At 40.0% G+C, this 25,967-nt stretch overlaps 1 protein-coding gene across 4 annotated transcripts in view; it reads right to left on the bottom strand.

The window, feature by feature from the left end:
- Positions 1 to 25,967, bottom strand: part of ISLR2 (immunoglobulin superfamily containing leucine rich repeat 2) — a 76,841-nt gene that overhangs the window by 23,810 nt on the left and 27,064 nt on the right. The window contains exon 2 of one of the 4 annotated variants that reach the window (XM_056572752.1): positions 20,645 to 20,857. The exons of 2 other annotated variants lie outside the window; for them this stretch is intronic. The gene's annotated coding sequence lies outside the window, so the exon portion shown is untranslated. The remainder of the gene's footprint in view (positions 1 to 20,644; positions 20,858 to 25,967) is intronic. One more of the 4 variants, XM_056572753.1, reaches the window with a different exon arrangement.

The raw sequence follows: 25,967 nt of genomic DNA, 5'->3' as shown, positions 1-25,967 counted from the left end.
ACACCCCTCACAGAATTTAACAAGGGTTGCAGTGAGCATTTGCACCCCTCAGGTGTCTGACAGATTTTTGGAACAGTGGTCCGTGAAACTGAAAAATTTTAATTTTAATTTGCACAGTCCACTGTTCCAATGATCTGCCAAATGCCAGTGGGGTGTAAATGCTCACTGCACCCCTTATTACATTCCGTGAGGGGTGTAGTTTCCAAAATGGCGTCACATGTGGGGGGGTCCACTGTTCTGGCACCATGGGGACTTTGTAAACGCACATGGCCCCTGACTACTATTCTTACCAAATTCCCTCTCCAAAAGCCCAATGGCGCTCCTTCTCTTCTGAGCATTGTACTACGCCCGTAGAGCACTTTAAATCCATATATGGGGTATTTCCATACTCACAAGAAATAGTGCTACAAATTTGGGGAGGCTTTTTCTCCTATTATGCCTTATAAAAATTAAAACTTTGGGGTAACACCAGCATTTAAGTGAAAAAAAATCAGATTTTTAATTTTCACGTCCAAATTTTGTGAAAATTCGTCAAACATCTGTGGAGTGTTGAGGCTTAGTGTACCCCTTGTTACGTGCTTTGCTGTTCTGGCACCATAGGGGCTGTCTAAATGAGACATGCCCCCGACAAGCCATTTCAGCAAAATTTGCTTTTCAAAAGCCAAATGTGGCTCATTCTCTTCTGAGCATTGTAGTTCGCCCGCAGAGTGCTTTACTTCCACACATGGGGTATTTCCATACTCAGAAGAAATGGGGTTGCACATTTTGGGGGGAATTTTCTCCTATTACTCCTTGTAAAAATTGTAAATTTGAGGAAAAACCAACCTCCCACTTTAGTCGTCAAACACATGTGGGGTGTTAAGGCTCAATATACCCCTTGTTGCTTTCCTTGAGGGGTGCAGTTTCCAAAATAGTATGTCATGTGTTTTTTTTTCTGTTCTGGCACCATGGGGGTTTCCTAAATGCAACATGCCCCCCAAAAGCCATTTCTGCTAAATTCGCTCTCTACAATTCCTTTCTGAGCCCTCTCATGCACCCACAGAGCACTTTACATCCACATATGAGGTATTTCCTTACTCCAGAGAAATTGGGTTACAAATTTGGGGGGGGGGTTCTCTTTTTACCCCTTGTAAAAATTTGAAAAATGGGTCTGCAAGAACATGTTAGTGTCAAATTTAAAGATTTAAAATTTTCTCCTTCACTTTGCTACTATTCCTGTGAAACACCTAAAGGGTTAACACACTTTCTGAATATCATTTTGAATACTTTGAGGGGTGTAGTTTATATAATTGGGTCATTTATGGGGTATTTCTCACAGAAAGGTCTCTCAAATCCATTTCAAACTGAACTGGTTGCTGAAAAATTCAGATTTTGAAATTTTCGTGAAAAACTGTAAAATTGCTGCTAAACTTTGAAGCCTTTTAATGTCTTCAAAAAGTAAAAAAAAAATGTCAACTTTATGATGCCAACATAAAGTAGACATGTTGTGTATGTGAAGCAATATATAATTTATTTGGTATGAGTTTCAAAGTGAAAAAAATTCTAAATTTCTTAATTTTTAAAAGAATTTTTGAATTTTTCACCGAGAAATCGACAAAAATATGTCACGAAAAAACTATCTTGGAATCAAATTCATAAGTTAAAGCACCCAAGAGTTATGTTTAAAGTGACAGAGGTCAGATTTGCAAAAAAAACGGCTGCGTCATTACGGTCAAAATGGGCTGTGTCCTTAAGGGGTTAAAAGACACTTTGCTCTTTGAGATGAGGGTCATTGAGGTCACAGTAACTAATATGAACATATGTTGAAATTAATTTACCTTTTTTTATCCTTAAACATTTACATCAGGTAAACATTCTCATTTCTTCCCTCTACAAATCATATGTCATTTAATGCCAATCCTGAACACCAACACCTCTCATCTCCTTATGGTATTGTGTGTAGTGCTCTAACTATTCTGTCATTGCTACCCAGCTGTCGTGTGGTATTATGCAGAGATGGAGGTTGGAACAACTGTGTAGGCGACTAGATGATTTTACTCTAATGCGCATAATACATTTGCAAATGGAATCTGAAATGAGACTTTCACAGAAACCATTAAACATTGTTATTAGGAGCACTTCTCGTTGCACACTTGTCATTGCAATCGTTGCTTGCTGTAAGTTTTATCCAAGAAAATAAAGTTTATAAACACAACCCTTTTTAGGGCACATGGATGTTATAGAGGGGGAGGGGAGCCCATATGATCAGGATAGGAGAACCAGCCACACTTCCAAAAGTGGTATAAAATCTCACCAGCTCCCCCCTGCCTTTGTTTCAAGATAACTGCAGATTTATCAAGGGCTATGCTTTGTTAATGCATCTGGTGCACAAGATAGACATTCTGTCCGACATTTATCAATGAGTTTACACCTTTTTTTCTCCGTACAAAAGGCGCTATTTTGGCGCACTGTGTTATTTTGCGCCTTTTGGTGGTAGAATATTTTAGTCATTCCAGATGTTTTGGAGTAGCAGTACACGCATTTCAATTCAATGTATGTCGTGGACTGAAATTTATGAACTGCGCCTTTTTGTAAAAAGGCGCAAAAAAGGCGCAAAGCCACTGAAAAGTGTCTAAAACTACACCATCCCAGACCTGTCGTAGCTTTTTAGTGTATGGGAAGAGAGAAATTTCAGAAAATGTGACCTGCACAAAATTTATCAAATGCTCTGTGACCATTTAATACATTTGGTGCTCCTACACATTACCAGCACAGTGTAGAAAAAAGGCTTCACTTACACCTACAATGATAAATGTGGGCCACTGGCCCATCTCTGCTAGGAGGCTCCCATTTTAATACATTTAAGCCAGGATTAATAATGATTATTACTTGAATGGAATCTGGCAGCAGTTTTGAAGTATGAAAATTGGTGACAGCTCCATAAAGAAAGGGAGTGGAAGCATAATTGAAGTCTCAGTCATGCAAGGCCAGCAGCCTTCTCAAGAAGAGTCTAGAGGGCAGGGTCTTCCTAATGCCTTTGTTTTCCCAGCCCCTCCCCTTAGCCAAGATTGACAGCTCTAACAATCTTCTGATTGGATTCTTGAGTTATTAATCATAACTTTGAACACAATGAGCCCTGTGGCAGCAGTTCGGACATTAAGCAATACATTTCAATTTAGACGTATGTCCCCTCCTTAAAGGGGTACTTTTTTTTTTTTTTTTTTTTTTTTATTAAATCAACTGGTGTCAGAAAGTTAAACAGATTTGTAAATCCCTTCTATTAAAAAATCATTGTACTTCCAGTACTTTTTAGGGGCTGTATACTAAAGAGAAATCCAATCTGATGTCATGACCACACTCTCTGCTGACCTCTGCTGTCCATTTTAGGAACTGTCCAGAGCAGCATATGTTTGCTATGGGGATTTTCTCCTGCTCTGGACAGTTCCTAAAATGGACAGCAGAGAGCACTGTGGTCATGACATTAGAGGAAATCCATTTCTTTTTTGGATTTCTCTTTAGTATACAGCCCCTAAAAAGTTCTGGAAGGATTCAGAAGTGATTTACAAATCTGTTTATCTTTCTGGCACCAGTTGTTTAAAAAAAAAAAGTTTTCCATGGGAGTACCCCTTTAATGCCTCAAAACTGCTGATATATTTCCTATCAGTGTATAGTTTTTCATAATATTTATTATGGCAAGGATGTGGTTGCATATGGTGTTTTGTGCTTAACCCCTTAACAACCATGGACGTATATTTACGTCCGTGGACGGCTCCCGATCTGTAAACCGATCTGAGCGTGCTATCAGCAACCAGGACCCATAGCTAATAAAGGACATCGCCGATTGGGCTGATGTCTGGTATTAACCCTTTAGACGCCACAAAGTTGATCGTGGCATCTAAAATGGGAGAAACCCATACCGGCTAGCTCAGCGGAGCTGTTCAGGACCGCCGCCGTGAAATCGTGGCATCCTGAAGTGCTGAGAGGATAGCGGGAGGTGCCTTACCTTCTTCCCGGCTGTTTGATCAGCATTTGATTGCTCCAAGCCTGAAAAACACTGACCAATGCATTCCTATGGCAATGCATTGAACAGTGCCTGCAATCAGTGTATGCAATGTTACAGCCCCTAGAGGAGGCTATAACTCTGCCTAAAAAAAGTTAAAAAGTTAATAAATGTGATTTAACCCCTTTCCTAATAAAAATCAGAATCAGCCACCCCAACGTACGTTTTGGCGATATCCTTCGCCCAGGACGAAGGATATCGCCGAAACGTACATTGGGGTAGCGTCACTCCTGCTGCACCTGGCACTTTATATCTTTGTTTAGGTTGGTATTGTATATTATTCATGCACTTTGGTCTGTGTTACTATTCATTTCAGTATACTCACCTATGTAATTTGCACTTTATTATATTTACCAGTGTGGCAGTAGTGACGCCCTCCGTGTGTGTTTTTCCCTCACCATTTTTTTTACTTGCTATTAATAAAAATATATATTTTTAACATCCCTAACAAAATGACTCCATGCTTTCTTCAGTGTGTAATTTTCGTGCATGTAGTTATAATTTTTTCCAGAAGTACCACAAAATCAAACCTATATATGTAGGATATCATTTTTTTCTGTTATTTATTTAATTTTATACATATAACAAACCGTACATACATTAACAATATATTAATGGTAGTGTTGAAAATGTTTATCAATTTAACTTCTAATAACTAATACTTCGCTACCTTGATCAGTTACCTTCTATGAAGAGGGAAAGAGGAAAGGAAGAAAAAGAGAAAAGAGAGATAAAGAAAAAGGGAGGGGGAAAAAGTTGGAGGACACTTATCTTAATCGATTACTAAAAGGTATTTACCAAAGGGGTACATTCTCGCCATTTTGCCCAGGTTCTATTAACCCAGTTAGAGGCAGCAGCTATACTATAGAATGTTCCATAATATAATTGAGATGGGTTGTGTTTATGATTTGGTAAATATTTGGTACTGTCGTGTCTTTCCATTTAGCTGCTACCAATGTTTTAGCTACTGTCAACAAATGTACTATAATGGTAAGATCTGTGGGTGCAATATCGTCGAGCTTGAGATGGAGAAGAGCTACTTCTGGCCCCCGGGGTAGAGTGTGCCCCACTATTGTACATAATGTATTATGAACCTTGTGCCAGAAAGGTAGTATTGTTTCACATTCCCACCACACATGAAGCATGGTCCCCACCTTATCATTATACCGCCAACATATATCTGAATGACCGGGAACATTTTAGAGAGTTTTTGTGGAGTTTGATACACCTATATAGAATTTTTCTTGTTGTTCCTAGGTGAGTTGCATTATGTGATATTCTGAGGCTTAGAGTAAATGAATGAGTCCATTCCTCATATGAAAAAGTTTTGCCCAGATCTTGCTCCCATTTTCCACAGCAATTTGGTAATGTTGTTGTTTGTAATAACGAATGGTAAGCTCTCAAAATCCCCCCCCCCCACACGTGTCAGGGTGGGGTTAGAAATGTAAATACTGTATAGAGGTTTTGGTCTAGTAGGTGGAATCTGTGTGGTTATTACGAAATGTCACATCTGGAGATATTTATAGAACTCTGATGGTGGGAGAGCATATTTCTGAGATATATGTGTAGATAGTAATATTCTGCCTTCTGTATCTGCTATATCCACGTATTTCAATATACCCTGTTTTTTCCATAATGAAAAATTTATATTAGGAATTTGAGTTTGGAGGATATCAAGCAGAATGTCTCCTAATGCTAGAGGAACTGTGTTGTTTCTAACCAAAGGAAGAGCCCATGTTTGGAGTGCTGCTTTGATTGTGGGGTAATGGTTTGGTACTGTTATATTAGTCAGACGGGAATCCCACAAAGTTGTAAAAAGGGAAGGTGTATGCATCATAGACGTCTCCATATTAACCCATAGCTTAGTTTGATCGTTTAGCCACCACCCCTTTAACTGATCAAGTATTGTAGCCTGGTAGTATCTAACTAAGTCAGGACATCCTAGTCCGCCTCTGCTGCTTGGTAGACATAATAACTGAGAGGATACTCTGGCTTTTTGATTTTTCCAGATAAACTGCATCATGAGATGTTGTAGGGATTGTATCCGATATTTTGGAACCGGTATGGGTAGGTTTCGGAAGCAATATAATTCTTTGGGTAACAGCAACATTTTGGTAACAGCGATTCTTCCAACCCAAGATGTTGGGAATTTGGAGAGTTTGGTAATTTCTGAGGTGAGTATAGAAGATAGGGCTGTGTAGTTTATTGGGACTAATCTAGATATTTGTGAAGTAAGTAAAATTCCCAAATATGGGATGCGGCCATCCGACCATTTATATGGATACAGGCTTTGGAGATAGAATTTAAGGTCAGGCTGAATGTTCATGTTTAAGATCTCTGATTTAGTTGAGTTAATTTTGTAATAACTTATTTCCCCCGAATCTTTGGAGGATTCGGGAAATACTAGCTAGTGACTGAGCTGGGGAGGTAATGGATAAAATAAGACCAATTCGGTGGTCCTTTGTGCCGATCTATACTCCTTCAATATCCTTAGCGTCTTGGATGCACTGGGCAAGGGGCTCCATAGCTAGAGCAAATATCCACGAGGATAAGGGACAACCCTACCTAGTGCCATTCGAGATACCAAATTCTTTAGACACTACTCCCGAGGTATAAACATTAGCTGTTGGATATGAGTACATGGCCATAACTGCTCTACCAAAATAGAAGGATATCATTTTAATCATATGGACCTACAGAATAAAGATAAGGTGTCATTTTTACAGAAAAATGTACTGCGTAGAAACAGAAGCCCCCAAAAGTTACGAAATTGTGTTTTTTCTTCTATTTTGTTGCACAATGATTATTTATTTCATTGGGTAAAATGGCTGATGTCATTACAAAGTAGAATTGGTGGTGCAAAAAATAAGCTATCATATGGATTTTTTGGTGCAAAATTGAAAGCGTTATGATTTTTTAAATGTAAGGAGGAAAAAACGAAAGTGCAAAAACTGAACAACGCTTGGTCCTTAAGGGGTTAAAGTATAAAAATATTTCAAAACAAAATGAAGTAAAAATCAGCAGGAAAAAATGCCATACTTTCTACATAGTATAATCAATTGAGGGGTATATATATATATATATATATATATATATATATATATCCAGAGTAGTAATCCGCAGCACTCCAGGGGTAGGTGCAAAAATAAAGTGCTTTAGAAAGGCTGCATGGCAGCTGAAACGTTGCTCTGTATTAGTATGGAATAAAGCACTTTATTTTTGCACCTACCCCTGGAGTGCTGCGGATTACTACTCTGGATGTGTGACTGCCTGGACCGGGCTATATCGCTGCTGGCACCGCTCTTATTTATCTACCCCTTTGTATGTGCTGCTCTGTTGGTATTTTCGGAATATATATATATATATATATATATATATATATATATATATATGTATGTACATACAGTGGGAATCAAAAGTTTGGGCACCCCAGGTAAATTTTTTTATTAATGTGCATAAAGAAGCCGAGGAAAGATGGAAAAATCTCCAAAATGCATCAAATTACAGATTAGACATTCTTATAATTTGTCAACAAAAGTTAGATTTTATTTCCATCATTTACACTTTCAAAATAACAGAAAACTAAATAATGGTGTCTGCAAAAGTTTGGGCACCCTGCAGAGTTAATATCTTGTACTGCCCCTTTGCAAGTATCACAGCTTGTAAATGCTTTTTGTAGCCAGCTAAGAGTCTTTCAATTCTTGTTTGAGGTATCTTTGCCCATTCTTCCTTACAAAAGTCTTCCAGTTCTTTGAGATTTCTGGGTTGTCTGTCACACACTGATCTTTTAGGGTCTATCCATAGATTTTCAATTATGTTGAGGTCAGGAGATTGTGAAGGCCATGGCAAAACCTTCAGTTTACGCATCTTGATGTAATCCCCCGTGGATTTCGAGGTGTGTTTAGGATCATTATCTATTTGTAGAAGCCATCCTCTCTTTAACTTCAACTTTTTCACAGATGGTATCAAGTTTGCATCCAAAATTTGCTGAAATTTTATTGAATCCATTTTTCCTTCTACTCGTCAGATGTTCCCTGTGCCACTGGCTACAATACAACCCCAAAGCATGATTAATACACCCCCATGCTTAACAGTTGGACAGAGGTTCTTTTCATTAAATTCTGTTCCCCTTCTTCTCCAAACGTACCTTCCGGTACGTACATTCCGGCCAAAAAGTTCAATTTTAAACTCATCGGTCCACAGAACTTGTTAACAAAATGCATCAGGCTTGTCTATAGGTTCATTTCCAAAGTTCAAACGCTGATTTTTGTGGTGAGGACGTAGAAGAAGTTTTCTTCTGATGACTCTTCCATGAAGACCATATTTGTACAAGTATCTCTTTATAGTGGAATAGTGTACCACAACTCCAGTGTCTGCCAGATCTTTCTGAAGGAATTGTGCAGTCAAACGTGGGTTTAGATTTTTTTTTCTCACAATCCTGCGAGCTTTTTCTTTCTGATATTTTTCTTGGTCTTCCAGATCTTTCTTTAACTTACACTGTTCCTGATGACTGCCATTTCTTAATTACATTCTAAACAGAGGATATTGACATCTGGAAACGCTTTGCTATCTTCTTATAGCCTTCTCCAGCTTTGTGAGCGTCAACTATTTTTAGTTTTAGATTTCTAGACAACTGCTTAGAAGAACCCATGCTTCTGATTGTTGGGGCAAGGTCAGATGAGTCTGGGCATTTAAAACCTTTGAGATTGACATCACCTGGTCTTCCCAGATAATGATTAAGAACAATCCATGACACTGGCAGGTCTCAGCTTTGCAAAGGGGGCAGTGCATGCTATAAATTCTGCAGGGTGCCCAAACTTTTGCAGACGCCATTTTTTTGTTTTCTGTTATTTTGAAAGTGTAAATCATGGAAATATTGACATATTATAAGAATGTCTAATCTGTAATTTGATACCTTTTGGAGATTTTTTTTCATCTTTCCTTGGCTTCTTTATGCACATTAATACAATTTTTTACCTGGGGTGCCCAAACTTTTGATCCCCACTGTATATATAAATTAGTGTCCACTGTATTGTATTTATAGGTATCAGCTGTAGTGTATATATCATCCTGAGTTCCTATATAATGTTATCAATTACATTGGATATACAGTGAAATAGCCCTAGTGCTATTGCCTTTGTACTAGCAAACAAAGTACAGACCTAATAATAGTATTGATAACCACCTATGACCAGCAAAAGCAGCTATAAAATGTCAACCACTTTTCATAGTAACAACCATAGAGCCCACATAATACCACCCACTGTACACAAATAACACATGTTATAGCATATGCATAATACGAAGATAGAAAACAAATACCAATGGAGCACTCACCACTGATCAGACTTGATTTATTAGGGAGAGAGGGTTTATAGGAGCAGACATCCATTTCACAACACACTAGCTGCTTCATTAAGTTTATCTATTTAAATACACTTTATTGATAATATACAAACTTACATGTCATGTAGAATAGGGCATCTACAGAACAAAATAAGTGGTTTATTGCCCGCAATATCGGTAAGAATATATGTAAAGAATAAAATGAGCGCTATTACTGACAGGCAGCACTGAGAAGATCGCTCTTACAGTATATGTGGGCGCTATTACTGAAAGATCACTGTTATAGTATATGTGGGCGCTATTACTGGCAGGCTGCACTGAGAAGATCACTGTTATAGTATATATGGGAACTATTACTGACAGGCAGCACTAAGAAGATCACTGATATAGTATATGTGGGCGCTATTACTGACAGGCAGCACTGAGAAGATCACTGTTATAGTGTATGTGGGCGCTATTACTGATAGGTAGCATTGAGAAGATCACTGTTATAGTATATGTGGGCACTATTACTGACAGGCAGCACTAAGAAGATCACTGATATAGTATATGTGGGCACTATTACTGACAGGCAGCACTGAGAAGATCACTGTTATAGTATATGTGGGCACTGTTACTGACAGGCAGCACTAAGAAGATCACTGATATAGTATATGTGGGCACTATTACTGACAGGCAGCACTGAGAAGATCACTGTTATAGTGTATGTGGGGGCTATTACTGATAGGTAGCATTGAGAAGATCACTGTTTATCTGTGTGCGGTGACTATTACTCTATAAAGAACAAGGAGACAGTATTAGGTTAGGGCTACACTGCAAAAATGGGTTGCAAAGTCAAAGATCGCCATGTTGTTCTCCTTGAATCGTGCTGAATCTCAGCTAATGTAAGTAAATGTAGACACACATAGAGTAATCCAGCGAATATCAGTTCTTGCCCTTGAGGTGGTTTATTAAACCCTTAAAACAGCATCATAAAATGTATGGCTTTCTGTGACCCTGTGGTTTCCTGTGACCATACATTTTATGATGCCGTTTTGCGCTGGATTTCTCTACATGTGTCCTTACAACAAACATATGAATGCAAATAAGCACCTTTCTTCTTTATATGTCATCTTGACTACATGGTTCCTTTCCCAACCATAAAATGAAAAGTATGTGGTAACTCAAATATTACACCTATAGAAAAATGAGTTCCGATATACTACCTTTTTATTTAAAACAGTTCAACTTTATTAGGACTGATTAAAAAATCTAATTTTTGTATACAGTATAATCGATAGAAAATGCTTCATAGAAAAACACTGATTGTAGGGGGACACATAACCACATAAAACAGATCAATTGGACATAACCCTATTTGTTCACAACCCACTGGTTCTAATATTATGTACTACAATGCAGAGGCTAATACTTGCTTATTCTCCCAATACCACGCCTATCCTTCTACTAGCAATACTAGTCTCAAATACAATTATGTAGCAATTGTTCCAAAGTGAGGTTGGGAGCTTAAATTAGGCATACAAATGCTTACACATATCTGTGTAGGACGTGTCGCCTCCATACCCCAACTTTTTCAAGGGGCCGCTGAATTTTGTAAAACTAAATATGTACTATGTGCTATAGTCTGCATATGTTTTATTGTACATATAAATAAAAAGTTATTATTATAATAATTATTATTATATGTGGAGCATTCTATATTGGCAAGATTATAACTCCTCTTTATGAAAGATTTGGTGAGCACCTGTAATCTGTCTGCACGGGCAAGGGGTTTCTGAGTCTTATGCAACATGTTAAAGATCAACGCAATCCAGATTGCTTGCAATTTTTAGGTCTTAAATGTGTACAGGTCCCAAGTCTGGGTAGAGTGACATTGGGGTAAATTAAGTATTCCATACAGAAACCCAGCTCATACTTAGAACATGGGCAGTAGGACGGCTCGGTCTTACTGACTACAGCAATCTGAGTGCTTTATGCTTTTTGTGCATTGGCGATACCACATAACACTAGTATAATGAGCTGGGAGCAGCCATCACTCACTGTCTATCAAGTGAACAGGTATGCCATGGTGAATTTAGGAACAAATGGCAAGGGTGTACAGGTTTGCCCTGTGTCATCTACAGGTTAAATGGGTGTTTTGGGGGGAAAACATATTTTCGAACCAACTCGTGTCAGAAAGTTATTCTTATTTGTAAATTGTATTTATTTAAAAAAAAATTATCAGTTTTTCCAGCACTTACAGCTGCTTGTGTAGTTGTTTCCAATATGTTACTGTGCTCCCTGTTGCCACCTTTGTCCATCTCAGGAACTGTGCAGGGCAAAGGCAAAACCCAAGAGCAACCTTCTTCCTTTGTCTGCTCTGAAAGTTTAGGACATGAACAAAGGTGGCAGCAGGGAGCACCGTGTCATATTGGAAAGAACTATACAACTTTATCTGGGGCATACAGAAGCTAAGTACTGGAAGTTTAGATTTTTTTTATTATAGAAACATTTACAAATCTGTATAACTCTTGGACACTAGCTAATTTAAAAAAAAATTCTCTGCAAATAAACAAATAAAATAAAATAAATAAAAAGGTTTTGAGTGCTTGCAGATGTAATAGCAGTTATCATTGTGGGCTGTGCACTACTCTGTTTTCGTGGCCATAGAATGTACACACAGGAGCAGGGACTCCTGTTTATCCTTGGACTACATGCTCCTGTACCTTGAGCAGTGATGCACACAGGACTGTATGCATTACCACTGACCTCTCGCATCCAGCCCAGCTAATTTGCCAGGCCTAAACTGATTAAGCAGTGATACATGCAGTACTATGTACATCACCCCTCACCTCTGCGAACCTGCATCAGGTACAGTACATTAGCACACTGCACTTACAAGATGTTGAACCAAAGCACTCAAAACAGTGGGTACAACATCTGTATGTATTTAACCTCTTTTTTTATAAAAAAAAAAAAATCCTTTGATGAGATTGGGTCTACCCTATTAAATGGGCACTGTCACCAACTTTATTTTTTGATATGTTGTAGTAATTATGTACTACAACATATCTCTAATATACTTTTATTATTTTTTTTTTTCTTCATTAAAAAGGTTTAACTTACATTTAAAAACCGGCTACTGAAAAAGGACTGATTTTGGAGTGGCAATCAGTCCTTTTTCAGTTAGTCTGCACTCGCTCCCTGCCTGTCAATCAGACAGGCGGGAGCGAGCTCATTGGTTCCCCGGCCACTGGCTGGGAGGCCACTCCTCCCGCACATCGCCACCGCCGCCTCGTTGCCGCTGTCCCTGCACGTTGCCAGACTCTGCAGTAACTGCAAGTGTAATGAGGGAACGGGGTATGCGGGGCGGGTGGTGGGGAGGAGGGAATGGGCAAGTGCCGTAGCGGGGGGGGGGGGGAACAGGCTAGCAAAAAAAAAATATAGGATGGTGGGAGCTACCCTTTAAGAATGCACAAAATAAGTTAAATGCAAACAACGCTGTGTGTAGTATAAATATTGTGTTATTTGCTAGGATGGGTTCACATATGTCCGGCATCCTGCATAGGTGAACTCAGCCTAAATCTCCACGCAACTGATGCCACAACTGATGACAAGTTGTCATCAGTTCTACACCAAAAAAAGAAGAGAGATACGCAATATAATGCACACCCACAATTGCTACATATCAAATAATATTATCTTTATTGCACATAAGTATATACAAAATGCAGACAATACAATTAAAAACAATTAAAAGGCCCAAATGGCCACTGCACAAACAAGGGGGGACCCCACCCAGGGCACCTGCCTCCACAAATAAATAGGTTATGAGCCTATCATATTGCAAAAGTACTATATCAATACAGTCCTATCCCCACAACACTAGTAGTCTGTATACAACCTGAATATCCTTCATAAATAACACAGGGGATTAGCAGTGGAGGACAATAGATGGAGGAGTAGTCAGGTAGGTGCCCCCCTAGAGACCCCACGCCCGTCAGCAACTTCCTCAGGGATGTTGTGCCTCTTTAATTCAGTTTTTGCCATATATACTAAGCATAATCAACCTAATTATGGTGAAGGAGTTACCTGTTTGTCCATTGTATGCCCGAAGATGGGATACAATGGACAAACAGGTAACTCCTTCACCATAATTAGGTTGATTATGCTTAGTATATATGGCAGAAACTGAATTAAAGAGACACAACACCCCTGAGGAAGTTGCTGACGGGCAACGGATCGCGTGGGGTCACTAGGGGGGCACCTGCCTGACTAATTCTCCATCTATTGTCCTCCACTGCTAATCCCCTGTGTTATTTATGAAGGATATTCAGGTTGTATACAGACTACTAGTGTTGTGGGGATAGGACTGTATTGATATAGTACTTTTGCAATATGATAGGCTCATAACCTATTTATTTGTGAAGGCAGGTGCCCTGGGTGGGGTCCCCCCTTGTTTGTGCAGTGGCCATTTGGGCCTTTTAATTGTTTTTAATTGTATTGTCTGCATTTTGTATATACTTATGTGCAATAAAGATAATATTATTTGACATGCAGCAATTGTGGGTGTGCATTATATTGCGTATCTCTTTTCCTTTTTTGGTGTAGTGCTTGTTGGTTGATACGCTTAATAGCACCCCTTTTCATATGGTGCTGAGCCCGCCTGTCTTTTATATACATAGAAGTTGTCATCAGTTGTATAGCATCCAGCATCCATTGTTTCTGAATGGTGGACAGGGGAACACAGCAAGCTGTGTTCCACTGTCCGGTGCACTCCGGCGTGTCCAACCATCCGGCATCAAAATTGAGATGCTAGATGATTGTGAACTGTCCCATTCAAATGAATGGGATCAGTTCTAGTATCAGTTTCCCTCCGGGGTGCACCGCCTGCTGGATGCCTGATATATGTGAACCCAGCCTTACATGACATTAGGAAAATACAACTGTTCTGCTAAACCATTAGGCAAGAAATGCATAGACAAGGGCGCTCTCCATACAGGTCACATACAAAGTTGGGGAGCAAATAATAAAGCACAACTACAAACCTGACAAGAAAAGTCCGCTGACCATAACTCACAAAGCGGACAAGGAGGTCACTATTCAGAGATTCAACAAAAACACCAATGATAACACTGAAAGGGTTCCAAACATCCACAGAGAAGATGGAAGTATCTGTCAAGGAACCACCATAGGTCATATACTTCTCAGAGTGTTTTATGGAAGAGAGGACAGATAAAAAAAAACAACAGAACACATTTGGAGTTCGCCAAACTGCTGAACCTTCAAACTGCCCCTTGCCATAAACTTACATTGAGGGGCGGAGCATGACGTCACATGGGGGCGGAGCCGTGACATCACGATACTCTGGCCCTGTGATTGGCAGTCATCAGACCCAGAGCGATGTTCGCTCCGGGGCCTGATGAGAGCGGGGTGATGCGTGCGAGATCGCAGGGGGTCCCCAGTGGCAGGAACCCGCGCGATCAGGCAACTTATCCCCTATCCTTTAGATAGGGGATAAGTTGTCAGCACGGTAGTACCCCTTTAATAAAATTCTTGATCACATGTCTCATGGCCGTCCATAAAAGTCATAGTATTTCTAATGTTAACACAGGCCTTGCAATGGCCACAGCGGTAGCAACCCAGAGAGGAGTATTGGTGCAACCAGGTTCTATTCCAGGTGAACTGGAAGATAGGAATGCACTAGAGAATCACCTAAACTCCTTCCTCTCCGGAATGTTATCGCCGGTACATCCCCCACTACCTCAGATAAATCAGGGTCTAATTTGAGACTATTCCAGCGTTGATTAATAATGTCTCTGACTCTTTTAGATTGTGCATCAAAGGTGCCTATCACTCTTAGAGGTTGTGACACTCCAGATTTTGCCCTGGGAATGAGTAGTTGAGGTCTTTCCTATTCAAGGGCAGAACTATAGGCTGATTGCAGCGTGTAGTCTGGATAGTCACGTTCTAGGAATCTGTAACGAAGATCCTTCACCTGTTTTGAGAATTCAGCCCTGTCTGAACAGTTCCTCCTGAGACGGAGATACTGCTCCCTCGGTATCCCCTGTTTAAGAGGGACTGTGTGGCAGCCCTCCCATCTCAGGAGACCATTAGTGGCAGTGGCCTTCCTATAAACAGTTGTTGATAGGCCGCCTGAGCCTTCTTTAGAGATATAGATGTCCAGAAAAGCTAATTCCACTTTTTGGATCTCATCCCAGATCATTAATATTCAGGACTCCTCAAATATTCCTCAAATTTGTATTTTGTACCTGCCCATAAAATAAAAATATCATCAATATAGCGCGACCAAAAGGTCGCGCTCTCTGATAGATGTTCCCGTTCGTCAGAGATGGCGGTAGTTGCCACCCATAAGCCCAGGGTAAGGTCAGCATACGATGGGGCACATGGACTCCCCATCGTGGTACCCCTGAGCTGGTGGAAGTACCGCCCTCCAAACAAAAAATAACAATAAGTCAAGATGTAACTCAGCAGATCCAAGACAAATTTGTTGTGGGCACGATGGTACCCTTGATGCAATAAAGGAAGAGACTGCATGGAGACCTACCTCATGTGGAATCGAGGAATAAAGAGCTTCCAAGTCGATGGAAGATAACCAGGTACCCTCATCTATGGTCAGTCCCTCTAATTTGGTCAGGAGGTCTACCGTGTCACGGGTGTAGGAGGGTAAGGAATGGACAAAGTTTCTCAGAATTTTGTCAACATATATTCCTATATTTTGCCTGAGACTCCCGATGCCACAATTGGCCTCCCCTTCAATGCCTTTATGTATTTTAGGGAAGGCATAAAAAGTCGGTGTCACAGGATTCTTGGGAAAAAGGAACGCATATTTTGGCTTGAGTCAATAGAATTTTTAATTCTTCTAGGTAACCTTGTGTAGGATTTACCTGAAGTTTTTCATAGGTAGAGTTGTCATCTAGGAGTCTTTTGCACATACATATAAATGAATCTATCAAGCAAAACTACATTTCCTTCCTTATCTGAGGACTTGATGACGAGGTTGTCGTCCACCTCCAGTTCCCTTAATGTCTGTCTTTCTTGGCGACTTAGATTATAATAGCCTTAGGGAATAGTATTGGTGATGGACGCAAATCCCTCAACACCAAATGCACAAAACATCAATGCAAGAAATGTCACCTAATGGGGGAAATGTGCAGTCTGAGTAGGGTTCTTCCCCAAGTATCCTTTCATTCTCCGTAAAGGAGGAACCCAAGTTCCCTGGCTACCTGGAATTCCTGTACCGTTAGACCATGGTCCCTGCCTTCTCTCTTCACACTTAGCTTATGGTACTTATGCCATTTAAGCTTCCTAGCGAATATGTGTATATCTTTTGTCCAGATAAACAAATCAAATTTAGTCATGGGAACAAACGAAAGGCCCTTATCAAGAACTCCTATTTGTGATGAGGTGAGAGTGCATGAGGAGCGATTAATAACACGCCCCTGGCTGTTGGATTTTAGGCCGGATAGCGGCCCCTCTCCGGACGGTAACATAGCTGTTATTGGCCCCGATAGTTGTCTAAAAAAGATGTAGAAGAGGAAGAAGATGTGGGGGGAGGGTTTGAGGGGGCACCAGTTTCCCCTCGATTGCCCTATGATTGAGGGGTAGGCCAATAGTAATTTTGAGAAGGAGGAGGTCTATTAGAATAGTTTCTGCCTCCCCTCAATTTGCTTTGGATCTCAAGCAGTTTGGGGGGAAATTTCTTAAAGTGTTCAACATACAGATTAGTGTGCGTACAAATGTGTACCTTTTTGCCCCACGTTCACCAAGTGGAAGAGGCCTGGTGCATGTTTTTTAGTGAAGTGGGTGTATGCCAAATTGGCTACAATTTACACTTGCTAGCCGGCACAGATTGTAGTGGTGAGGGCAGCCTCAGAAGCTCTTTAATTTATCAAGAGGAGTGCGGTTTGTATAAATTGTAGATTGCAAATTGTAGAAATTACACAGATTAGTTAGATTAACTCTTCAGAGTGGTGGTACAGTGATTGTAGTGCTCTCACTGCTGTTATTAAGCCCCTTAGAGCCCCCTCCATGGTGCACAGCTAGTTCTTATTCTCTCCATTTCAGGGGACAGAATCTCAGCTGGGCGGTGCTCACACCAAGATTTTCTTTCCCTTATAAGAGGAAAGGACAGCACCTACTTCTCTGTGCTATGCCATGACATATTGCTGGAGAAACAGCACTGGACTGAACAGGCTGACCCTGTGCTGGGGATAATGTACAATACACTTCCAACGATGGCATCTCAGAGGGAGAAGGGGTTTTTAAAGCACTGACTCTGCAAGGTGCTTTTCGAGCAAAGAAAGACTGTAATAGCATGACAGCATGGCAGAGGTACATCATTAAAGCAACCTTGGTGTAAGCAGTGAATAGCTGTTTTTGCTTCTGATGAGCTAAAGGGAGTAGGGAAAGGGGATTGCAGAAATAAGAAGATTTATCACAAAAGCAGCCCTGGTGAGCAGATGATGATGACAAACTACACTAGAGACAGTTCCCCAGAACTTTGTGGGTAGTAAAAGTAAAGAGAAAGGCCCTGATTTAACTTTCAGGCACATGATAGACCCTCTGGGGGAGGCAGACAGGCTTAGCCTGCACGTACACAGTGCAGGCTTCCTCCCCTGCATAACACTAGCTTACCTCTTCCTCCATTTCCCATCTTCCAGCTAGATACAGACACCTAGTGACCAAGACTTTAGGACTTTTTTTCTGAAATAAGATTCATTTTTGGCAAATTAAACGATTTAAAACCGTGTTAAAAATCAAATAGCTTATCACATGAAGGGAAGTTGTTTGAAATGATGGTGTTTTTTTGTTAAGGTTTTTTTTTTTTGTTTATTTGTTTTTTAAATCCACACTGCAGGTCACCTTCCACAGATTTTATGCAGTTTTGGTATGCAGTTTTCAGCAAGTTTTTCCAAATCTCATCCACTGTACTGCATCTCTAATATTCTGCCAATTTTCTACATGCGAATCTGCTACAGAACGCCCAAAACAGAATGAACAGGCTGTAGATTGTAAATTGTAGATTGTACAATACAGGTAAAACTCCCTCCACCTTTGTTGTACTGTACATTGATCTGCAGTGCAGAATCCGCACCACAAAACCACAGCAGATCCACTATAGCTGAACACATCCAAACATAGATACTTTCTATCATAGCCAGGGGGGCTATTTTTTCAAAATGGGAGAGATTTATCAAAATCTTTACAGGGGATAAGTAGTGCAGTTGCCCATAGCAACCAATCAAATTTCCTCTTTACTTTTTTTTTTTAAAAAGCCTCTGAAAATTGGTTGCTATGGGTAAATGCACCAAGTTTTCTCTAAACAGATTTTAATAATTCTCCCAAATACTCTTTATCACTTCCAGTTACATTTGTGGGGAAAAAAATGGTTATGTTACAAAAGGAAATTCTAAGCAGCAATTTCTCTCATGACAATGGTGGAGGTGATAAGTGTCAAGTGTTCAGCTGTCAAACACCCTAAACAACAATTCAGCTCTTATAGGTTCTTGAGAAAACTCATTCAGAAATTGTGATTTTCTAAATTTTTGCCAGTTTCATACTAATGTAACATAGAGGTATTTCACATCCACTGTTATACTTGGATGAAGATTACTTGGAACAGATAGAAAAATGATGTCTAAATATTTATTTGTACTGTGTAATTTGTGTGTGCTTTTAAAATTCATTCCACTTTTCTTTAAAAAGGGACATTGGCCTTAAACAGCCCAACACATTTAGTTTAATTCATGTCAGAAAATTTTCTAAAAATATGGCAGAAACTAGGGATGTCCCGATACCGATACTAGTATCGGTATCGGGGCCGGTACCAGCCAATCCGATACCTGCTGCCGCTCCGCTGCCCTATCCTCCCGTCTGCATCATGGCGTTCCATGGAGGAGCATGTGGCACACACATCACTCCACCTCCTCCACTGCATCCAGTGTAATGCTACAGAGGAAGCAGAGTGATGTGTATGACACATGCTCCTCCATAGAACGCCATGATATGGATGGGAGGACGGGAGAACAGGGCAGCAGCAGGTGAGCTGTTTACAAGGGTGGGGGCTGCGGTCTAAAGGGGGCCTGCTACTAACATCTGCAGGGGGGCTGCTGTCTACAAGGGGGGCTTGCTGTCTACAAGGGGGGCTGCGGTCGACAGGGGGACTGCTGTCTAAAGGGGGTCTTGCTGTCTACAAGCGAGGCTGCGGTCTACAGGGGGCTTTTACTAACATCTGCAGGGGGGGGGGCTGCTACTAATGTCTACAGGGGGCTGCTGCTAGTGTCTACAAGGGGATACTACCTAACATTAAAGACAATCTTACAGCAGAGTCACCTGCACTAACTTGAATTTATAGGTAGATAGTGCAGGTGAACCGGTTTCTACCATTACTCACATGTGGTCATCGGTCTCGCACATAATGCAAATTCTTTGTTCTGCCCAATGTAGAAGAGAGAAATCTTGGCTCATACTACAGCAGCCACCTCCATTGCGCACAACAAGGAACCCACATATCAGCACGGTAAACAGTGCCAGAAACCGGGTCACCCTGGTGTCAGATTCCCTTTAAAATAAAAGTACTCGTACTTGGTATCGGCGAGTACTAGAATTAAAGTATCGGTACTCGGTCTTAAAAAAATGGTATCGGGACATCCCTAGCAGAAACCTATGGCTATGGGTTTGTGAAAGATGTACTATATTTATATAATAAAATCAATACATCTTACTCCAGCACAGGGACGTTGCTAGGTCACCCAAAAGACCCGGAGCTAGAGCCCATAGCCCAGCCACGCCCCTAACCACACCCTCATACATGCCCCTAACCACACTCAGCCATCTTCTTTAATATCCTCCCACTTCTGTACACAACATACTGCACATAAACGCCCAACATAGAGCAGTTCCTCCCCATAGATAATGCATGAAGCGCTGGTCCACTCTCTTCATTTATGGGGACATTAATCCTCTATTCTGGTGATCGGTGGGTGTCCCATCGGTCAGACCCCACCGATCGCCTAGATATCCCCTATCCTTAGCATAGGGAATTATAAAAAAAATTGGAAATACCTCTAAGAGCAATAATGTTACCAGTTTGTCACCTGAGTTTAGGAGGACATCCTATACTGACAAACTGACAACAACCCCCATCATTACCACTACAGACCCTACATAGTATTTATATATATATATATATATATATATATATATATATATGGCCAGCAAAAATAATTAGAGGATTTTTTTGTTCTACGCACATACCCTTACATTATGTGATATGTCACATATGACATCTTATCGGAGCTCCACAGGAAAAGGGTGCCACACTGGGAAAGGGAGGGATTTGTCAGGACACCTTAGGGTCTGCTTCCTCCTCCAGACCCCTCTGTCCAACTCCAGACTCCTTTGTCCGCCTCCTCCTCCAGATTCCTCTATTCACCTCCTTCTCCAGACTTTGATGCCTTCAATGTGAATCTACAATTTTCATAGTCATGAAAATAAAGAAAACTCTGAATGAGAAGGTGTGTCCAAACTTTTGGTCTGTACCGTATGTTTATAGGGGGTTGGAAGAGATACCATAGATCAGTGTTTTTCTAACAGTGTACGTCCAGGCATGGTGGGAGTTGTAGTTTTGCAACAGCTGGAGACGCACTGTTTTGAAAACTCTACTATAAATGCATGATTGTATTGCTGACAGATAGCTTATATGTATAAACAGCTTTAGTTTATTAATGACCATTATTTAGCTAGTGTCACATATGTAGGAAGTATTCCTAAACATCTTGTACATCTACATCACACCACAATGATGATACTTTATATTAGGATATCTGTACACACTTTTCATGTACATTTTGGAACATTATTGTGCAATACTGGTGACAAAAGACATCATATGTACAGCATAATATACCTAGAGCATGATATCACAATGATACAGCTGCAGTAAAAAAAAAATACTTCACCAAGGCAAAAAGTTCCTAAAACAACATGGCCTAAAAGAACATGTCCAAAGACTGAAATAGGCTGGGTCCACACTACGTTTTCCCCCATACAGGAGCGCATACGGCAGGGGGGAGCTAAAACCTCGCGCTCCCGTATGTGACCGTATGCGCTCCCGTATGCCATTCACTTCAATGAGCCGACCGGAGTGAAACGTTCGGTCCGGTCGGCTCATTTTTGCGCCGTATGCGCTTTTACAACCGGACCTAAAACTGTGGTCAACCACGGTTTTAGGTCCGGTTGTAAAAGCGCATACGGCGCAAAAATGAGCCGACCGGACCGAACGTTTCACTCCGGTCGGCTCATTGAAGTGAATGGCATACGGGAGCGCATACGGTCACATGCGGGAGCGCGAGGTTTTAGCTCCCTCCTGCCGTATGCGCTCCCGTATGGGACAAAACGTAGTGTGGACCCAGCCATACATTGCGAAAGATTTACTAAGAAACATATGGAAGAATTATGGCGCCAATTGCACAAAACTGAAAAACATACGGTTTGTTTCGTTCAATACAAACATGTTGTGGCTTGCAAGACAGGTTTTTATATTTTTTTAATTTTAATTAAATTTTTTTTAAATGGGGGAAGAAATTTTGCCAGATTTGCGAGGAATCCTGTCAGATTTCTTAATTTAGTGCAAAATCACTTTTGGTAGAGAATAATGGCCTAAAGTAAATTAAGGTGACACCAAAAAAGTAAAAGTGTCCAATGCGAAAGTGATCAAGATGTGAAAATGATCCCTTTTTTTATTTTATTTTTTAATTAAAATCAGGAGTAGGTCCAAAACACCATACAAATTATAATTTTATTAGGTTTTTCTTCTCTGTAGGTTCCAGTTCTGATTTTGGTTTAGAAATACTAATGCAAAATAGTGAACCAAATACTATGGTGTGAAACCAGCCTTAGGCTAAGTTTCTACTTGTTTTTTATTATATTATTTTTTGCCCCCCCCCCCCCCCAAAAAAAAATTAAAATAAAAATAAAAAACAAGTAGAAACTTAGCCTAAGGCTGGTTTCACACCATAGTATTTGGTTCACTATTTTGCATTAGTATTTCTAAACCAAAATCAGAACTGGAACCTACAGAGGAGAAAAACCTAATAAAATTATAATTTGTATCGGGGGGGGGGGGAACGCCAAGAAAAATGCCAATTCTGCCGAATGGCGTTTTTTCGGCCATAAAACGCTGCCGCCAGATGTTAGCTGTAAATCAATGAGAAATCGCAAAAATCCTATTCCACTTGGCGTTTTTCACTTTGGCGTTTTTTTAATCCTTTTGGCGTTTTTTCACTCCTTTTTGGCGTTTTTCAGCTCCTTGGTGGTTTTCCAAAAGGAGCCACTGGCGTTTTTTTCCTGAAATTGTGGTGTTTTTCTCCCATAGAAGTTCTTTGGGAGTAAAAAAACGGCAAGAAAAACGACACGTGGGTTTTAACTTTGGCGTTTTTTCAGGTGGTTTTTATTCTCTTTTGGACTTTAGCGATCCAAAAAAGTGATGGAGATACCTTTTTTAGTAAAATTTTGTAGGGTACCATTAAAAAAAATAAAAAAAGATACAGTAGTGATGGAAAAAATTGTATTTAACTAAATTTATCTTTTTTATAACAAAATTTTTATTAATTTTTAAATAGGGATCAATTTATGTGGGTGGGCAGGGACCTAAAAATATAGCCAACAATAATAAAAATGTAGTGTGTGTTTTTCACTTTTTATTCTTTATTTTTTAGGTGGTACTACTACTCCCAGTATGGGGAAACACACTGTTCCATGATGGGAGTAGTAGTACCTGTACTAATTGACAGATCGCCCCGGGTTCCGTTGCGATCCTCTTGTATAATGTATAGATGCAGCAGTCGCTCTTCTATGGTCACCTGCACTGACGTATATATATACATCTATTCATATTTCCCGCAGAGAGCTGTAATTGGCCAGATGGTTCTAGCCAATCACAACTCTCTGTGGGAAATATGAATAGGTGTATATATACATCAGTGCAGGGGACCATAGAAGAGCGGCCGCCCGCATCTATACATTATACAGGGCCCACAGCGGGTGTCAGGAGTGACATCCACTGTGATTTTTCCTTAACTGCAGGTTCTACAGCTTCCAACATGGAACAGAGTGTGCTCCATGATGGGAGTAGCAGTACCTGCAGTTAAGGAAACATCACAGCGGGTATCACTCCTGACATCCGCTGTGATCGTCCTTTCTATTGCAGAGATGCGGAGCAGCTCTATACAGAGCTCTCATCTCTGCACTATACTCCGGCCAGTGATGTGTATAGAACATCGCTCATTCATATTTCCCTCTGAGAGCTGTGATTGGTTGGAACCATCTGGCCAATCCCCACTCTGGGCGGAAAATATTATGAGGTGAATATCTATTCATATCACTGGCTGGAGTACAGAGCAGAGATGTGAGTGCTGTATAGAGCCGCTCCGCATCTCTGCTATATTATGGACAATCGCATCGGGTGTCAGGACTGACACCCGAGGCGATATGTCTATTAGTACAGGTACTAGTACTCCCATCATGGAACAGTCTGTTCCATGCTGGGAGTAGTAGTACTTCCTAAAAAATGTCAAAAATAGAGGGAAAAAAAGTGAAACGCACTTTATTAAAAACTAATTCAAAATTTGTTATAAAAAATATTAATTTAATTAAATACATTTTTTTCCATCACTACTGCAACAGATTTTGGGTACCAAAAAAAATAAAATAATGCTAAAGGGCCCAAAAATGCAATTTTCGCACAAATGAAAAAACGCCAGAAAAAAACGTCAGGAAAAACGCCAGAAGCAGGAGATTGCACTGGCATTTTTTTTCCAGGTGTCTTTAATTGTTTTTTTTCAAACCAAAAAAAGGACATAAAAACAAGTAGAAACTTAGCCTTAGGCCACATTTGATGCCCAAAAAATGCTGTGGTCGTATGTTAGCTTGGAGTCAATCAGAAAATATGAAATAGCAGACACACTTGGTGGTTTCTCCTATAGTATTTCATTTTTTTGAAACTCTTTATTTGCGTTTTTGGCTAAGTGGCAGTTGTTTTTTTTTTTTAAAGTAGCAGCATGCTGAGGCTATGGGATTTTTTTCTGTGAATCTTCACATTTCTTTCTCCTATAGACTTCTACGGGAGGAGAAAAAAAATGCCAAGATAAAACTCAATGTGGGTTTAATTTTTATTTATTTATTTATTTATTTTTGGGCGTTTTTTTCTACTTTTGATCACCTTTTTTTTATATATATATATATATATATATAGATAGATAGATAGATAGATAGATAGATAGATAGATGATAGATAGATAGATATGTATATATGAGATTTAAATACCCCTTTAAATCAGCCTACATAACCTCTAATACAGTGTTTCCCAACCCGGGGGCCTCCAGCTGTTGCAAAACTACAACTCCCAGCATGCCAAGACAGCCTTCGGCTGTCTGGGCATGCTGGGAGTTGTAGTTTTGCAACAGCTGGAGGCACCCTGGTTGGGAAACACTGCTCTAATACATGTACTAAAGCATTTGTGGCATCTGTACTTCTGGTTACATCATCACATGGTCATTGACAATGAACAAGCAATGGCTAGTGGCATTCTCCAACCTTGGAGGAGACAACTCAGGAGGACAACAGGTGCCTGTGGAATGTGTGCATTCATGAGAACAATGGCAGCCTCCCCCTCCCTTCCTAATCCCTCCATGCTACAGAGAGAGAAGTGTCTCTATTATCTTGTCCGGGATGACTGCAGCTTATCAGCCGTGTAATCACTGTGCATCTAATGCAGAGCCCCCTGCAGAGCATCTCACCTTGAATGCTGCCTCCCCATCAAAGAGCAATGCTCTGCAAGAACCGCAGTACAGCACAACTTTACATGGGATTGGCCATTGAGAAGCATTAATCCCGTACTGCTAGATGATGGTTATTATATTACAAGTATAATATTATTAGTAGAAGTCCTTGTATGGGAATATTTCTAAAGATTCTCCATTGTATGGCTAGTAATACAGGAGGTAATAGAAACATGTGCTATTCATTAATTAGTGAAGAAATGGGAATATGACGAAATAATCGATGTAATACTATATCAGAAAAAATCAATTACACTTATTTTACAGTGTATATATACATATATATATATATATATATATATATATATATATATATATATATATATATTGGTATACACTACATATTACGTTAATATTGTGGCTATCTCTTTGTGTCTAGGTCCCTCTCGCTCTCTTTATCTACCAATGTACCTACCTATCACCTAATCGTTTAAGTATCGATATGTTATCATGTTTTTCCCATTTTTTTTACTTTTTCAGTGTGAAATAAATAATTTTATTATTTCTTGTACGTTGTCCTGTTGGGATAAGTAACGTATTTGTTTCTATTATTTCTCTATTTACGCATCCAGCTTTATATAATACATTTCATCCCAATGTAGTAAGTAAGGCCTGTGTACAAAAAGAAGCGTGTGTGTATATATATATATATATAATTTTTTTTAAAGTTATTAAGTCAAAATTAAATCTAAATAAGGAAAAATCGAATCAATAGTAAAATAGTGTCATTCCCAGCCGC

Source organism: Hyla sarda, chromosome 4, assembly GCF_029499605.1.
Source record: "Hyla sarda isolate aHylSar1 chromosome 4, aHylSar1.hap1, whole genome shotgun sequence".
Lineage (NCBI taxonomy): Eukaryota > Metazoa > Chordata > Amphibia > Anura > Hylidae > Hyla > Hyla sarda.
The sequence above is the reverse complement of the archived record's forward strand: the minus strand, read 5'-3'. Positions and strand labels throughout refer to the sequence as shown.